This window comes from Phyllostomus hastatus, unplaced genomic scaffold (genome assembly GCF_019186645.2).
Source record: "Phyllostomus hastatus isolate PE091 unplaced genomic scaffold, TTU_PhHast_1.1 phas_contig_210, whole genome shotgun sequence".
In the NCBI taxonomy this organism is placed as follows: domain Eukaryota; kingdom Metazoa; phylum Chordata; class Mammalia; order Chiroptera; family Phyllostomidae; genus Phyllostomus; species Phyllostomus hastatus.
The window spans coordinates 30,221,336-30,237,473 of record NW_025333737.1 but is presented as its reverse complement, the minus strand read 5'-3'; the positions used below and the strand labels follow the sequence as shown (position 1 = coordinate 30,237,473).

Genomic DNA, 16,138 nt, shown 5'->3' with positions numbered 1-16,138 from the left:
CCTGCTGTGCTGTGGGGGGCGAAGTCCTTGACTCTGACCTAGGCATCTCAGGTGTTCTGCCAGGCTACATGTGGCAGCCTAACTTGTGAGCTTGCAAAAAGAATAAACCTCAGACCCTTACAGTTTTTGACGATTTGGCAGCTGGGCAGAGTGAGGCTTTGTGATGGCCGGGGCCCAAGGTCACCCAGATAGGAAGCAGCAACACTGGGCGTAGAACTGGGCCAGGCTCACCCTCCCTTGCCAGCCGCCAAGCTGCCTGTGGCTGGTGTGTCTTTGGGTCTCCCCCACAAGTTCGTCATGGTTTCACACAGGAGTTCAGCGGATCTCATTCCTGGGCTAGTGGTTCTCAAATCTGGTAAGCCCCAGGATCTCCTGGGGAGCTCCCTGATAATGCAGACGTATAAATAGGTCAGCTCACCTGCAGAGATTTGACGCAGCGACGTCAGGGTGGGACCCAGGAATCAACATTTTAAACCAGCATCTCTGGTGATGCTGTCCCAGGGGATGCCGTCCCGGGGGCCCTAAGGAGCACACTCTTTGTGCATCGCTGCTATGGAGAACTGGCCCCACTAGAGGCTTGTGAGTGGTGACTGGATTACAGCTGGCAGAGGCCCTGGGGATCGGCTCTGAGGGAGGGGCCCCAGATGTTCGGTCTTGAAGCGATAAGGCTAGGATTATGGGGGCGGCAGAGGGAAGGAATGCAGGGGGCGCTGGGACAGCCACCTGGGTCAACAGGCCTGTGTTCCCAGCTTCGGGGCACCCTGTTCCTGGCTCTCTGACTCATAAGGCACTTTGCATGTGTCACTTTCTGATGCAGAAGCCACCGTTGGGTTCTCCGGGAAAAGGAACATTCAGATCCAAAGGCCGTTCCTTGCCCGAGGCTGGCCAGCTCTGCAGCCTCTACTGCCCAGAGTCTCCTGTGGCACAGGGGTTAGACCCAAGGCACTGGGCCCGACCTCCTGGGTTTGAATCCCAGCCCTGCTGCTTACTGAACGTGAGGCTTAAATAAGTCATGCTCAGTTTCCCAGTCGGTGACGTGGGGGTGTCGCCAGCTACAATAGCAGCCACAGCACAGGGGAGCGTGATGAGCTCAACAAGCCAGTGTGCGCCGCACCCTCACACAGAGTCCGGCACATAGATGGTGCACAGTTTTTACAGGACCCTTCGCTCCTGGAACTTGCCACCCACCTGTGACATCCTTGTCCTCTCTCCTTCCATTGCGGCTCATCCGGAGCTCTGTTCAAGGTCCCCCTCCTCCAGGAGGCCTTCCCTGCTCACCCGAGGCCTCTGTCGGGGTGGTCTCCTTCCCTGTGCTCCAGCGGCCCTCGGGTTTGGTTCTGGTTTCTCCTCTGACCCCGGTCTGCCACCTGCACTAGTCAGGCGCCTGTGGTGTTTACCCGACTCTCCGGCGAGCTCAGCTCTCCCCGGGGGCAGGCAGCCTGGATCCATCGCACCTGCGCGCTGGCCTCAGCTCCGCGGGACGCCAGCTGTGTGATCTCGGGCAGGCTGGGTCCCTGCTCCCATCTCGGTGTGCCGATCTGCAGACAGACAGAGTTGGGCCAAAGCACCAGTTATTGAGTCTTGAAAGAGAGAGAACCTCCGCTTAAGTAAAATCTTACAGAAAGCTGGGGATGTAAAGCCAGTGAGAGCAGGGCTGCTTTGGGTGAAGGAGTGTGTGTGTGTGTGTGTGTGTGAGTGCAGGTGTGAGTGGCAGTAAGTGTGGGTGAGTATGTGGGATTGTATGAGTGTGGAGAGTATGTGTTTATGTGTCAGTGGCAGTGAGTATGGGTGTGAGCATGTGAGTGTGTGAGTGAGGGTGTGGGTGGTCAGGCCTGTGCCTCTGCTGAGGGCTCTGCAGGCTGGGCCTGAACCCTCTGGGCTAGAAGGTGTGGGAGTGTCACAGAACACCAAGGGGGGGGCCTGGGAAGATACACTATTACCGAAAGGTGCCCCCCCAGGTTCATTATGTCTGCCGCCAGAGGAAAGACGTCTCCCAAAGCCAGAGATTCGTGAAAAGGAAAGGAAATGTTTATTTAATGCTGTACAGACTTAAAGTAGTGACCTAATGTCTTCATCAAAATCCCAAAGTCCCTTAAAACACCCACAAACACACACAGTCCTTCCTTCCCCCTTTGCCCAGTCTGGGGTACCGTATCTCAGGAAAAGAAATAGAAGTCCATGGCTCAGGCAGCCCCCGCTTCTTCTCAGTAATCCATCTCAGCTGGTAGGCCTCCCTCAGTTCCCGGCACCATGAGCTGTGTTGCTGGGGTCTCTGCTAAAGCCGGGTGGTGGTTCCCCCTTCTAAAGCTGCAGGGGTCCCCACTCTGGCAAAGCCGAGTGGTCCTCTTGGCACAATGGCTGCAGGAGTCTCCACTCAGCCAAAACTGCGTGGTTCTCCCCACAATGGCTGCTGCGTCTCAGTTTAAATCCCCGCACTGATCTTCCTCTGCAGCCCCATTTCCAACTCCTCCCACAATTGGCTACACTTGCCAGCACTCTCACATTCTTCCAGCTTTACTGGGCTGCCATCATGAGTCTGGGCAGGCGTGGCCCCCTGTCGTGGAGCCAATCATCTCCAAACTCTCACGCAGGCGCTATAACTCGGGGGACCTGCCCCAGTTACATCTTGGTGGGGAAGTTCCTTCGGTCCCCCTGGCTCAGAGCATGGCCACAGCTATTTAACATATCTATGCAACCAGTTAAAGGTTATAGATGTGTTAAATGACCACGTCAGAGGTTAGCTGCAAGGCTATTGCTGTACAAAATGGCTCTCAATGGCCCTGCTCCATTTGTCCCTTCCCCCAACCCACACCTGTAGGGGAAGGGGTGAGGACACCCTAATATTTCCTGGACACCCTGAGTTCTGGGCCCCATTCCAAATCCCTATTTGGGGTCCCCCCTCTTGGCTGCACCCTGTTACCGGAGTGCAGGGGTCTGTCCCATTCCTCTTGCCAGACTTACAGTAGATGCTTAATATGTTATGTAGTGGTCGAGATAAGGATAAGGGCAAGTGGGCAAGTGGGCCTGGCAGAGGTGGGAACCTTCCACTTCTGAAGCCCACCTTCCGCTCGCCTGAGCTCACCCCAGACACAGCTCTCTCTGTCTGGAGGTGTGAGTTCGGTTTTTGTGTGCGAGGCCCTTGCCAGGTCTTTGCTGAGCCAGGACGGGTGTCTTTGGTGGGTGTCCTAGTCCTGCAGGCCCAGCCCCAACCCCAGACGAGGCCTGCGGAGGAAGTGCCCCGACCCAGTGCATTCCACTTGTCGCAGGTGGGCACAGGTAACCAGGTTCTCAGTGGTCGGGACAAAGAATTGAACCGAACACCCAGAGTTCATAGCAGAGAACATGGGAGCAGGCCAACTCCAAGCAGAGATTGACCTCATGGGCTGGAGGGACTCTATTCTTACAGGGCAGATCTTTCCTGGCTAGTTTTGGTAGGCTTTTACTGCGCATGCACAAGTAGTTGTCTTACTCTAAAGCTACTGCACATGTGGTTTCCCACGATTTTCCCTGATTGGCTGCCAGGGAAGAGGGTCCCACAATGCTACCGAATTGACCCCCCTTTCTCCTGGGGTCCCCCTGTACTAGGTTCACCTCTCCGTTCACCAGAGAATTATACCTCTCCATGTTAGAGATTGGTGAAAAGGGAAGGAATTATTTATTCAAGTTATACAGACTTAAGAGTAAAGACTAAATGTCTTCATCAAAATCTCAAAGTCCCTTAAAACACCCACAAACACACACAGTCCTTCCTCCCCCCCTTTGCCCAGTCTGGGGTACCGTATCTCAGGAAAAGAAATAGAAGTCCGTGGCTCAGGCAGCTCCCGGTTCTTCCCAGTAATCCGTCTCGGCTGCTAGGCCTCCCTCGGGTCCCAGCACCATCAGCTGTGTCACCGGGATCTCCAGCTAAAGCCGCATGGTGATTCTTCTCATGGCTTGGGGGGGTGGGGGGGTCCCCACTCTACCAAAGGAACGTGGCTCTCTCTCCACTAGCTGTGGCCCCCTCTTTAATGGCTGCCGAGTCTGGGTTTAAATCCCTGCGCCAATCTTCCTTTGCAGCCCCGTTTCCGACTCCTCCCACAATCGGCTACACCTGCCAGCACTCCCATATCCTTCCAGCTTTACTGGGCTGCCATCATGAGTCTGGGCAGGTGTGGCCCCATGTCATGGAGCCAATCATCTCCAAGCTCTCACGCAGGCGATGTAACTAGGGGGAGTTGCCTCCCAGTTACATCTTGGGGGGAAGTTCCTTCGGTCCCCCTGGCTCAGAGCATGGCCACAGCTATTTAGCATATCTATGCAACCAGTTAAAGGTTATGGATGTGCTAAACGACCAGGCCAGAGGTTAGCTGCAAAGCTGTTGCTATGCAAAACAGCTCTCAATGACCCTGCTCCAAGTGCCCCTTCCCCCAACCCACACCTGTGGTGGAGGGCGAGGACATCCTATATATCTAATATTTCCTGGACACCTTGAGTTCTGGACCCCATTACAAATCCTTCTTTTGGGGGCCCCCTGGCTGCACCCTCCTACACACTGATTGGGGGCTGGGTCTCAGGGAGGGAAGCCTCGGGCTGGGGCTGGGGCACCCTGGGGAGGGCTGGGGTTGGCGCTCTCTGGGTCCTGCCTGGAGTGGCAGTGAGGTGCCTGATGAGGTTTTGTCCTCTGTCAGTGCCCTGTGCAGGGAGCAGAACGTGGGGGCCTGCATTCCCTCCTAGTCCATTGTCCGTTGACCAAAACGCCCCCTGCATCCCAGGCTCCGACAGAGGGTGGGGTCTCAGCAGCTCTCTCTCTGGGAAAAGGGCATTTGCCCCATCAGACCCCGGCCTGGGCATTCCTGGGGTTCCCAGCTTCTGGCAGCCCGCCTGGTTATGGCATTCTTTGTCATTTCTGCCTAATGAATGTTTCTCTTGTAGTCAGCTGGAGCCAGGAGGGACCAGAGGCAGCCAGAGGGCTTAGTACTCTGTCTCCAGAGCGGCTCTGAATTTCAGCTGCTCTCAAGGATGTCCCCTCCCCCCTCCACCCCTCTGGCTGCCTTCTTCTCTGGGGAAGAAGCAGTTTTTCCAGAAACTTGGCAAACCTGATTATCTTCCCCCCCTTACTTGCTAGCTAGAAACCAGCGGAGCCTGGAGCAAGTGAGACTTGAATATATATAAGCACCCTCCACCTGCCCCCACCCCCCCATCATAGAGGTGATACATGTTCATTGTGGCTTTGTTGAAAATTCATAAAACGCAGGCCCCGGGCAGAAGGCATCTCCTTACTGCCCACCCTGACGGCGGGCTCCGAGAGGGCGGGGCCTGGGAGGACCCAGCCTTCGTCTTTTCCCCTCCCTAGAAGGCATCAGCACTGGCAGGCATGGGCACAGTGCGGGCCTGGTGAAGAGAAGAACTCAGTGAGAACCTAATTCTGCCAGGACTTCTTCCCAAGCAGATCCGGGATGACCCTGGGGGTGACCACTGTCCTTCTGGAGGGGGGGTCAGATAAGCCAAATGGGCCCCAGACTGAAACCAGAAGAGGCACCGGCCACCAAACCCTATGAGCAGAGACAGGGATTGAATCTCTATGGGCGCTTGACTCAGATGGCCGGCGGTCTGAGAAGGTGGCGGGTTCACACCCTAACAGACCATCTTGTCTCCTCTTTCCAGGCCAGACTTTTTACAGCAGGGAACAAACAAGGTGCGGTGAAGGGGTTCTGAAGTTCAGGGAGGATTGGGTAAAAGAAGCTGCAACCTTCCTGTCCTGGGCAGTTAGCTAGCTGTTCCCAGGGGCCGGTGGTCGTCAGTCGCTCCCTGGAACACGATGGCCCGGAGGCCTCCACTTGGCCCCAGGCGGCAACCTTCAGCAGCCAGTGCCCCAGGAGCTCGGCTGTTTCTCCCAGGAGCCGGGATGGGCCTCATCTGTAGGTTTGGAAACAAAAGCTTTAACATATGCATTACTTTCTAGGCTTATAACTATTTCACCTTAAACTAACATTTTCCAACTCTTGAGTCCCTGATCAAGTCCAGGCCTCTGATGGCAGCCAACACAACTGCCAGGCTCGGGTCTCAAGCTAGAAGTCGCCTTAATTCCTTCCCCCCTTCCCCCCGCTCCCTCGTGCTGGGTGTGATTCCATCAACTTGACCTGCGGGCTCTGCCTTCGGGATAAACCCCATGAGGCCACTTTCCGTGGATTCCTCTCACATCTCTCGCCTGGGCTTTTCCTGAGCCTCTGGTCGGTCAGCTGTCCAACTCTCCAGAGGGCTGCTTGGCTCCGAGCCCAGCCCCCTAATAAGACTGCGGACCCTTGTACCTCCTCCCCTAGGGACCCCCCCCTCACCACGGGCTGCTGGGAGTTCTCCAGGGAGTTTGCCTCTGCTGTGTGGGTCCCAGGGTCGGAAGGCTCCTGGGCTCATGCAGGTCTTGTCTGAGACAGGAGAGTAGGAAGCTGGGAAAATTCCTTGGCCAGGGGAAGAGGGAAACTGAGGCAGATAGCTGAACACAATGGCTGAGCAATTGACAGCCAGATATGAAAGGTCACCTCTTTAATGATGACATCCAGGCTTCAGCTGCATTTCAGCTCCAGGCCCAGAAATGCAGCAAAACCAGGTGGGCGGTGCCAGAGCCAACTGCAATGACTAAAGACCCCCTGCCTGTCTCTGACCAATCAGGGGAGACCACGACCCTGAAAGGGCACACCTGGAGATCTGATGAATATTCTACTGGAACCCTCCCCTGAGACCTCCCCTGAGATCCCCACCTGCAAGAGAGAGATAAAAGCCTCGAGACAAAGGACCCAGGGTGCATGCACGCCCTCTCCCTCTGGGGAGCAGCCCCAGACATTTCCTTTCCCTTCTTCTTCCCCTACTTCTTCCCCCACAAGCACAAGTCTCCTAAACTCCAAGGCAACGGGCAGCTGGCAGCTTGTCCCGGGCTCATCCCCTGAACCTGTCCCCAGGGCCCCCTGTTCCCTGACTTCCCAGTGAGCTGAGGCAGCCCACCTAGGTTCTGCTGTTGCTTCTTCCGTGCTCAGCCCTTCCTTGTGTCACTGTCCCCAGCGGATGGGGACGTTTGTGAATATGTTTAATAAATGTTTTCTCATAGTCCCCTGGACTCGTATTATTAAATGTTGTCTCCTCGAAGCTGACTGGCCCTAGGCAGATCCACTCAGGGCCAGGCCCCTGTCCGGTAACACGTCCAGTAACATCGGCCTCTCCCTGCTGGTCACCCTTCACCCCTGCCTGGCTTTGCTGTTCCTCACGCACCCCTCGTTCCTAGAATTACATCGTGTCTCCCGGGCCCAGAGTGAAAGTTCAGGAGGGCAGGGAGTTTTTGATTGTTTTGTTCTAGAAGCTCCAAGTCCAGAAGTGAAACCAAGGGTTCTTATGACTTTGATTAAATTTAGCTTTAAGTCATAGTTCTAGAGATCACCCCTCCCTCCCTCCCTCCCTCCCTCCCTCCCTCCCTCCCTCCCTCCCTGCCCCTCCCTCCCTCTCTCTCTCTCCCTCCCCTCCCCTCTTCTTATTCTCTCTCTCCCATGGATAATCAGCAACCTTGAAGGCAGCAGAAGACAGTAGCTGGGACCTGGGACCTCACCAGGGAGCACACAGTCCAGACCTCCTCAGGCTAAAGATAACATCTTGACCTAAGTTCCATTTCAGTTCCTGAGCCTGAGGTGGAATGAACACAGGCTACAAAAATGCACATGCTTCCTCCTACCTCTCTGTGGATTTCTTGGGCAGGAAAGGGGGTGAAGACCAAAGGTTCTTTCTCAGTCTTTCGTTTCTTAATAAACAGCTTAGGACTCCATGTCCCCCAAATGCTGCTCTAGGGCAGCAAAACTTTCATTCCCTTCAGGCCCTCCTTTGACAATAAGTGAAATAACAGCCACACCCCAGAAGCTAAATCGGCAAGTTGCTCTGCGTTTCGTTGATCCCCTAACTCAGGCCTGAGAATTCAAGTTGGTTTAGTGACTTATTTCTGGAGGCAGCGAGGCAGGCGGTCTCCTGAAGTGATGAGATCTGTATTGTCGAAGCAAGCAGTCAGACATGTAACAGGGGTGTGCTCATAAAAATAAAAGAACAGAGTTCACAGTCAAAGCGAATTATAATCCAGTTTCTGAGTCTGTGAGGCCGTCAGTTGAGAAAATGTCTACATAGCTGGCTCAAAGTGTCCTTTGTGGGAACGGAGGCAGCGACGCTCTGACGGATCCCCCTGGTCCGCAGTGTGAATGTCTCCGGTGATGTCACCAGGTTCTCAGGTAAGTTGTCCGGGTGGCTCCACAGACTCAGTCACTGAGATTGTTGAAGCGTGAGCTGTTGTGGTGATTTCTCACGACTTCTCAGAAAAGAAACCCAGCCCAACCAATTTTAGTTTTCCATAATTCCAAGGCAAGTAGTGGAAGAAAAAGAAAACATTAGTTTGGAGGGTTGTCGCTAAAATAGTTAAGAAAACTAGGAAAATTCAAGTCCGGTTTATAGGTGAAAGATAAAACTTTAAAGAGAATTGACTGAACTAGCTTCTAATGCCCACAACTGTGTATTATAGTTTCTACTGAAACACGATGTCTTTTCCTAAAATCATCCTCATGTTTATCAACGGTAACCAAATGAAGGCTAATTTATTGTATACCTCCTTTCAATAAACTTGGCCTGATTATTTGCATAAACACAACAAGAATAATGATGATGGAGGCTCTTTTACAAATCTGCTTTTCTGGAATTGCAAACAGAATCTCCAGATTGAGCTGTAGCCTCTCCCAGCTAAGAAGCCAAGCCACACAGTCGCCCCGTCTGCCTTTGCCTATAAGGCCTATAGACCTGGGTTAATGACCCAGGTTCCATGTCCCCCCAAACATCCTGACATTCTTTCTGTGCCATCGCCCGGAAGACCACCATCGTTCCTTACCTGGAAAGACCGCTGTGAGCCATGTGAGCCAGGTACCGGGCTGCTTTCCCAGGGGGGGTTTATTTGCCCCCCAAGTTATCTTAACTCCTTAAAGCTTCCTGGTGACACCCGAGTCCACGCATGTCCCCGTCAAACATGGCATGCCCCTCAGAGTCTTGCTTAGTACAACCAGTTACCCATCGTGTCCTGTTAGAAAAAGAAGGAGTTCTTGTTGAATTTATGCAAACACGCATATTGCCATGAAAACGATAACACCCACTCACTGAGAGTTTCCAAATTCTGGAAGGTGAAGGAGGCCAGCTCCCCCCATCCCCTCCCCCACCACCAAGGGACCGGCCAGGCCCCTCCTTGGAGGTCAGGAGCTTGGGCCTGACCAAGCAAACACTCAGTCGCCAGGAGGGGTGGGGCAGCCCTGTCCTTCCCAGGGTGTGGAATGTGATGGTGGGGGGGGGGGGAGCTGACTCTCTCCCTTCCCCCACCGGCCTGGACAAGGGTTAGTTCTCCTAGGATTCGGCGCTCTCTCCCCTCCCCCAGGGTCCGCCCAGGTTCCAGTCAGTCTGGGTTTTCCTCCTCTGGGGACTCCAGGAGGAACACGGTGGGTCAGCCTGCCCCAGCCCACCCTGCCTCACCTTTCCTGGGTCTCCACTTGTGGGACGTGGCCAAGAGGAGCTGCTGCAGACTGGGTTGCTGGCCTGCGGCCTCATGCTCTCACCCCCTGGCCGGAGCAAGGCCTTGGGGCCTGTTGTTTCTCTCTTGTCTCTGTCCTCAACTCTCCACCCGCACGACTAGGAGACGCTGGCGCTCTCTCTCTCAACAGGTCTCCCCACCCCTGGCCGTGCCTGCATCCCTCCCAGCAGCCCACTCGCTATGCAGAAGCCGTGGCAATTTCTAAAGTGTCAGATTGACCACTTTGTATCCCTGATGGCTGTGACTTTCCATTGTCTTCCGCATAAAGTCCAACAGCCCCTTGGCTGAGTTCTAGTCCCCCCACCCTCCCACCCCCTCCTCCACCTCTCCCTTCACCCCCCAGCCCCCCAAGGAACTGAGCCCTGGATGCTCCCCTAGCCGTTATCAGTGATTCTGCTCGCTCTCCCTGGACCCTGTCCTTTTTACCCCCCACCCCCAACACTCACAGTTCCCAGTCTTTCAGCCTCTTGCTCAAGGGTCGTGCCCTCTGGAAAATCCCTCAATGCTCCTGGGCAGAAGCGAGTGCTCCCTCTTTTTGTTCTGCCAACGTGAGAAACACCCGAACCTGTAAGAACTTTCCTTATGAGTTCATGACAACAATTGCCAGGGAGCAAGATCTGCACGGATTGAGAAAATGCTCCGGCCACTGGCAGTTTCACCCCTTACTTTACACATCAGAATCGGAGGGGAAGACCTAAGGGGGTTACCTGAGACTCACTGGTGATGGATTAGGGAGGCAGGAGAAAGCACAGCAGGGAAATCTCGGGGGTTGGACAAAAAGTAAAAGGAAGAGACAAACACTGCTTTCGCATTTGTGGGTGTAAGGGAGTGAACAGTCTACAATGAACACGGTGACAATACCAGTGAGGGCGTTTGTAGTCTCCGCTCTGGTGCGGCTGTGCCCCGGGAGGTCTGGGGAAGAAACGGAAGTTACTCCGACATTCCAAAGGTATGTTGTCCTGGGTGCAAAAAAAGGCAACCGACAGGCGCAGTTAAGGTAAAGGGTGACCTTTGTCCTCGGACGTGACTGCCTGCCATGACCTGCTTCTAGTTGGAAAGTTTTAATTTCTGACCACCCTGAGGGGTTACTTTCAGTCTCCGAGTGTGTGAGTCCGCCATGCCGGCCGCCCTGAGCATGTCAGGCTTGGGATGTGGCCCCTTTTTCGTCCAGAGTGCCCACCTCTCCTTGCAGACACAGTTCCCAGCACCCACACTCTTTATTCCAGCGGTTTGCTTGAGGCCCAGATGCCTGCTGGCTTACTAGTTCTGGCATGGTGGCCAACATAGTGGCTGCTGTCCCCAGCACCCCTAGGTCTCCCCCACTTATTTCAGAAAGACCCCTGGGGAATGCCTCCCATGGGCTGACGTGCTGGCTGCTGGCTGCAGGCTCCGAGGGTGCCCTCTGCCGTCCCCCCTGCTCCAGCCCTGCGGGTCCCGTGCACTACGGGGGCAGCCTGCGGACACCGTGCGGGGCCGGCAGGGCTGACTCTGGGCTCCCGAAGCTTCTGACCCTCGGGGAGCCAGGGCAGGAGGGGCTTCCCCCGAGTCCAAGTCCTCGGGTTGAAGGGGCTCCGCCACCCAGACTCTTTCCAAACCCCTCCTGAAAAGTTCTGCCACCTTCCCATTCCTTCCCATCCTCTTCCTTTTTAAAGGGAAAAACCAGGGCAAGGGAGCAGTGGGGGCAGGAACCTAGAAACCTCTTGGGGGCTCTCGGCTCCCCCCATCTGCCACTCCTCCTGACTCAAGACTGGAGTGCCATGGGTGTGAGTGGGGACGAAGGTGTCATCGTTGTGTGCAGGGAGGGGAAGGAGTGTTCACTACATTAGATACAGCCAGGTCTAAATGTCCATCATATAGTGTTTTTAAAACATGAAAAAATGCCCTGGCTTGTGTAGCTCAGTGGATTGAGTGTCCGCTTGCGGACCAAAGGGTCACCAGTTCAAGTCTCAGTCAGGGCACACATGTCTGGATTGCGGGTCAAGTCCCCAGTAGGGGGTGTGCAAGACGCAACCACACATTGATGTTTCTCTCCCTCTCTTTCTCCTTCTCTCCTCTGTCTAAAAATGCATACATAAAATCTTTAAAAAAATAAAATACAAATTTAAAAAAGTTTTCAGTTACAGTTGACACACAATGCTATATTAGTTTTAGGTGTGTGGCGCAGTGGTTAGATATTCACATACCTTACGAAGGGTCACCCGATGAGCCCAGTGCCCACCCGGCACCGCACGTGGTTATTACAATGTTATTACAATGTTATTCCCCGTGCTGTACTTTACAGCCCCATGACTGTTTTGTGTTTCTTAAGAAATTATTTGTTTTTAGTTAACAAGTAACACATAGATACAGCCCTGTTGTAAAAAGTTGAACGGCAGCCCTGGCTGGTGTGGCTCAGTGGATTGAGCGTGGGCCTGTGAACCAAAGGGTCGTGGGTTCGATTCCCATTCAGAGCACATGCCTGGGTTGCAGGCCAGGTCCCCAGTAGCTGGCACTCAACAGGCAACCACACATTGATGGTTCTCTCCCTCTCTTTCTCCCTCCCTTCCCCTCTCTCTAAAAATGAATAAAATCTTTAAAAAAGTTGAACGGCAGAGATGACAGCAGAGATGAGCTTGGCTCCCCCACCCCCCCACCACTCCCCTTTGGTCGGCTTCTCTCCCAGGGCATCACTGCTGTCGGTCCGGCCGGCGTGGCTCCTTCCTTCCGTGTGTGCTGATGGGCGCCTGCAGAGACAGGCCGTCTTTGCAGTGTGCGTCAGCACTAATTTACCTTAGTGTATCTTAGCGTAAGCGGTGCTCCCTCGCTGCTTTCATTTGACCCAAGAGCTGGTTCTTGAGAGTTTTTACGGCACTGTATGCTGACATTGCTCATTCTGTTTAATTCCTTCCGGCATAATGTGGCAGTTGCATAGTTTACTCAACATCTCCCTGCTAGTGGTTGTTTCTGACTTTCCAGGATCACAAACCGCGCTCCTGAGACCACCCTTTGATGTGCCTCCTCGAGTATGAGTGTGCGGAGCCGGGGTTCCTGCCTGGGGGTGAGTGGGAAAGAGGAGCTGGGCTGGCAGGGCGTGTGAGCTGCTTTATGGGAGAAGCCGACAAACTGCGCTGCTGAGGGGCCGCTACGAACCGCCTCCGGTCAGCACGTTGCAGGGAGTTCATTTGCCCACAGCTGCTCCAACACTTGGCATGATCGGTGCTTGAAATTTTGCCAGTGTGATGGGGGAGAGTGAGTCTCCCGGCTTCTCCCTGCTTCTCCCGGCTGCCCGAGTGGAGTCGAGGGTCTGGGAGGGAGCCGGGTGCTGTTCATAGAAACTTCCAGCCAGCCCTGTTCGCGGTCCCGTCGTCCACTTCTCCTGCCCAGGTCCCTGGCGCCCCAGTTCCTGAGCTTTTGGGGTTCGTGTGGACAGTCTGCCTGTTTTTGGTGGGCAGACTGTTTCCTTCTGTAGCCTAGCACCCAGCCTGAGGACTAGGGGGCGGGGACCTGGTGCCTGCTCCTGGGATGCAGGAGCAGGTGGGAAAACACCTGGAGCGTCTCCTGCCAGTGCCCCCTGGGGAAGGGACGGTGTCGGTCTACACGGCGGGCAAGTTCATGAAGCCCTGCGCACTTGCACCTTTCTCTCCCCCAGGTTACAGATCTCGCTCTGTTCACACGCATGAGTCCTTCTCCTCCGCTAGGCTGAACTCTGAGCCTCGCTTAAATGGTCTGCTGACGGACCAGATAAATGATTCGTACCTGAGCAGGGAGGACAAATTAGGACCTTGGTGGGTGATAACTACCCTCCCAACTCGAGGACTCTCTCTCCAGACCAGGGGAGGAAGGCATCTTGATGCCCGCACATCCCGTGACAGGAGGGACAGCATTAACGGTTGGGACTGTGGCTTTAGGGAGTTAAAGATCTGCACTTGAACCCTGGGTCCCTTGCTTGTGTGACCTTCATCAAGATATTAACCTTTGTGAGCCTCAGCTTTCTTGTCTGTTAAATGGGGATGGCAATACTTAGCTCACACGATTAGTTGGGACGATGCGTATGAAGTGTTCAACGTGGTGGCTGGCCCAGGAGATGCTGGCTGTCATCATTGTCACCTTCGTCACCATTAGCATTGCCCTCATCAGTCAGCTTGGGGCATCATCACACCCCTGCACTCTACCTGGGGACAAGGACGCTCATTCCCACCTCTTTCCGGTGGTTAAAACTCCCCTGCCTTTAAGCTCAACCCTCTGGGGACTGCGGTCTGCATCAACTAAGCATCAGAAGCTCCCAGTGTAGATCCAGGTGGGGCTGCAGAGACCGCCCTGGGTCTCAGGACTCGGACGCTCATCCCAGCCCCCGCTTCGGTTAGCCCGGTGGCCTCGGACCGGTCGCTTAGCCTCTCGGGGCTCCTTTCAAGGGGCTGGATGGGTGTTTCCTGTAATATGTGGATTATGTTTTTCCCAGTAATTCTCCATCCGTAGATCAAAACAATTTTAGATTTATTTTATATGAAAATAAGTATTAGCATGTGAAGAAAGGCCCTGGCTGGCATAGCTCAGTGGATTGAGCTCGGGCTGCGAATCAAAGTGTCGCAGGTTCGATTCCCAGTCAGGGTACATGCCTGGGTTGCAGGCCACGGCTCCCAGCAACCACACATGGATGTTTCTCTCTCTCTTTCTCCCTCCCTTCCCTCTCTAAAAATAAATAAATAAAATCTTTAAAAAAATTTAAAAAATGTGAAGAAAAAAAGCTACAAAGATGGTCACCATAGCACAGCGTTAAGAGCAACACTGGTAACGGTCTGAACATCCAACAGAAGGCATTGGTTAATTCCGGGGATGGATTGTGAACAGTTGTTACCTGACAACAGGTTCCGTGTCCAGTATGAAGCAAAGCTACCTCGTAACACTTAGAGTGGTAATTATGATAATAATGTGCCATTTAACAGTAACATCACGTAATAAAGTAATAACATTGAGTGGTGTTTGCCAGGCACCACGACGGGCTCTTTACAAACACCACCTCATTGACCCCTTAAAACAACCCACAGAACAGGTTGTTATTATTGGTTATTAGCTGTGTTTTACACACGAGGGGCTGAGGTCTTCGGAGCCTTTGGTGCTGTGCATTGTGAGCCTCTAGAAGGGAGTGGGAACGAGCAGTGTTTCCGACCTGGTCTGGCAGCGGCCCCCACTCCACACAGAGATGGTCCTCACGCTGCGGGGGCCTCTGCAGACATGAGCTGGGGGAAGGCCGGGCAGGATCTTCTCTGGGTCTCTTTGGGCTCTAACGTTCCCTATTTGGCCCTCCTGGCCCTGGGTGCCCCTCCACGGCAAACCGGGGCCCTGCAGCCTGGAGAGTGGGGCTTGGGAGGGGAGCTCCGTGGGTCGGGCTCTGCCCGCGTGCAGCCAGAGGCAGGGCAGAGATGCTGGCCGAGGACAGCCTGCTCACTGAGTGGGAGCAGAAGCTTGACTCTCAGTTCCCTACCTGGGGAGCGCAGCCCGTACAGATGGTTCTCCTGAGCTCTTGGTGTGCCCGACAGGTGTTCAAAAGCCACACAGCTCCTGGCGGACGGTGCCAGGCCCTGTTCGGGCTAGGGAGCCAGGACTGGGGCATTCTCCCAGACTCCAGCCTACAGTTCAGTCGGGGGCTGACGGCTCTCGGAGTTGGCACAAGACTTGGGGGAGCGGGGGAAGGGACCTAAAGGAGTTGCTCTTTGGAGCTGGGACTTCCTTGGAAGGGACAGCAGAGCCTCTGTCACGCTCAGGAACCTACGCCCGGGGCTGAGGGTCACGAGGCTGGAAGCCAGACTCTGCCACTCCTGGCTGTGGACCTCCGGCAAGTCGCTGCCCCACCCTGGGAGTCTCTGTTTCCTCATCTGTAAAATGGGGATGGGCACACCCTTTCCCCTGGGCTGCTGGCAGGATCCGAGATTGGAAAAGCCTTTGTAACAGGTTCTATACTACAGTCAATGGTCCTGATGATTATGGCCCGGGGGTTGAGACTCCAAGCCCCTCTGAAGTTTAGGGAGCTCACAATTCCTTAATCTTCAGGGCAGGACTGCTGGTTCTCTTCTTTGTTTCCTAATACAAAATCCCTTTCCAGACGCTCCTATCGGGCCAGAAAAACAGACATTCCGACAGGGCTTAGTGTACACAGCAACTATCTGCCCCATCTCTCCTTCCCCCTTCACAAGGAACAGGCCTCCTCCTTTGGGCCAAATAAAGAGTGACTCAGGTCAGACCAGCCCCGGTGGCTACCGGCTGCACCCTTTGTGAAGGCCCAGCCACACCCTGTGTGCGCCTTTTCCCCACTGGGGACCGACCCACTTGCAGGCCTGGGGCGCTGGTTTAAACAGCCTGAAGCAGCCCTTTGCGGTGGCTCAGGGCTGCTCCTGGGGGTGGGGGCAGGAATGTGTGTGGGGGGCTCCCTCTGCCTGTTCCCGGGCAGGTTGGTGGGTGGAAGACAGTTTCTCGGGGACTGGTTTCAGGGTCTGGGGACAAGTCCTCATTTAGCCACAGGTGACCCAGACGATAACGTTCAGGGGGGAGCGCTGATATTTCACGGGGGAAACGCTCATGACCTGGAGGTGGGGA

General features: G+C 54.7%; 1 long non-coding RNA gene across 1 annotated transcript; it reads right to left on the bottom strand.

Moving 5' to 3' along the window:
• Positions 1-4,564: 4,564 nt before the first annotated feature.
• On the bottom strand, positions 4,565-9,066 carry LOC123817341. Its single transcript, XR_006785403.1, has 3 exons — positions 8,882-9,066; positions 7,694-8,311; positions 4,565-5,895 (listed from the first exon to the last, which is right to left on the bottom strand). It is a non-coding gene; the product is annotated as an uncharacterized LOC123817341 (long non-coding RNA).
• Positions 9,067-16,138: the final 7,072 nt, after the last annotated feature.